The sequence below is a fragment of the Echinops telfairi genome, unplaced genomic scaffold, assembly GCF_000313985.2.
Source record: "Echinops telfairi isolate 266 unplaced genomic scaffold, ASM31398v2 ScPeMD7_10;HRSCAF=50, whole genome shotgun sequence".
In the NCBI taxonomy this organism is placed as follows: domain Eukaryota; kingdom Metazoa; phylum Chordata; class Mammalia; order Afrosoricida; family Tenrecidae; genus Echinops; species Echinops telfairi.
Window position 1 is genome coordinate 12,074,401 of NW_022103907.1, and position 1,955 is coordinate 12,076,355.

Sequence of the window (1,955 nt, forward strand, 5' to 3'; positions counted from 1 at the left end):
CCTCAATTTTCATCCAAGACCCATCTGACATCAGCAATAATATCCCGTTCCACACCCTCTTTTGAATCAGGCCAGAACCTCTAATAGGTCCCTGTCAATGTACGGCTGTAACCATGATCTTCAGCAAAATTTTACTTGCATATGATATCTATGATATTATTCTTTTAATTTGAGCATTTGTTGGGTCGCCTTTCTCTGGAATGGGTACAAATATTATCCCAGGGGTGTTCAATACATTGATCGCGATCTACTAGTCAATCGCAAATGTAGTGTGGGTAGATCGCATGGCATTAAAAAATGGATGTAAGCCTATCATCAATCCCGTCACTTAATTAATATACAGCGCAGCCAATCAGATGCCTGCTTAAGTGTCAAACACATCCGCCAACAACTAAGTGCAGCAAAACTGGCAAGCTAAGTTATCACCAATTTTTACACCTTGGTTTTTTTTCTCTTAAACATAACGGTATTAAAATGAGTGGGGGAGCTACACCAAGTAGGAAGACAAAAACATATCACTTTCACTCGGAATGGGAGATTTTGACACTACAAGCCGACATTCAGCTGAAGTCCAGAGCGCATGAACAGCTCTGGAACTTACTTGCAGAGGGAAAGTACCCAAACATGAGAAAATGTACTATCTCCTTGACTGCATTATTCGGCTCTACTTATTTATGTGAGTCGGCCTTTTCCCACATAGAGATCATTAAGTCCAAGTACCGTTCCACCATGACTGATGATCATTTGGAGTGTGCTTGAGGCCGGATGTCAGCAGCTACTGTCCGGACTATGCATCCCTGGCTCATTCCATTCAGTGCAAGTCATCAGAGTAAACTCAGGTAATGACAAAAAATGTACATAGTTAATTGTGTTGTGCAATATGGACTCAAGCGGTTATGCAAGGTACATAAACATACATTGTACATATAAAGAAGTCTCAATACATTTATGAATAAATGTAATAAAAATAAATGGTTTAAATTGATGTATGGATTGTGATGAGTTGTATGAGCTCCTAATAAAACGATTTTAAAAAAACCAGCAACAGAAACAAGACAAAAAATAAATGTGTCTTACATTTTTGTAGTTGGTAGATCATTTTAACTTGATCATTTTATAAGTAGCTCGCATGCTGAAAAAGTGTATTAATCTGTATTAATCTCTTCCAGGAAGTTAGCCAACTAGCTTTATAATCACAACTCAAGTGAGTACTTCTAGCGCTTCATCAGTTTGTTGAAACATTTCAATTGGCATTCCATTAACTCCTGGTACCTTGTTTGGGGGCTAATGCTTTCAGTGCAGCTTGAATTTCTTCTTTCAGTACTACTGATTCTTGCTCATACGCCACCTCTGGCAATGGTGGAATGTCAACTGGTTCTTTTTGGAAGAATGATTCTGTGTATTCTTTCCATCCTCTTTGAATGCTTCCTGCATCATTCAATATTTTGCCCAATAGAATCTTTCAACATTGCAACTTGATGCTTGAATTCTTCCCACCCCCAACCCCCCGTTCTTTCAGTTTATGATAAGCTGGGTGTGTTCTTCCTTATTGGTTTCCAAGCCCAGGCTGTGCCTAGTTCCTTATATTTGACTTTGTCATCTATGAAACCTTCTGCTCAGCTCTTTGCTGTGCCCATTTATTCTACTTGCCTGAGCTATTCTACGGTTAAGAGCAATACTCAGATTCTCTTCTGACACCCACTTTGATCTTTTCCCCCTTTCACAATGGATCAGAGACCGCAATGTAAACCCCGGAACTATAAGGGTCATCAATGAGAAAACTGGGACAAACTTAAGGGCTCTTTTGCAAGGCATGGCATACACAGACTACCAAAGAAAATAAAGGAAGTACACACAGTGGAAGACAAAATATATGAATGAGACCTATTAAAAATAGAATACTTGTGAACATCAAAAGACTTAGGAAAGAATCCAAGAGGAAATGCAGACTCCTT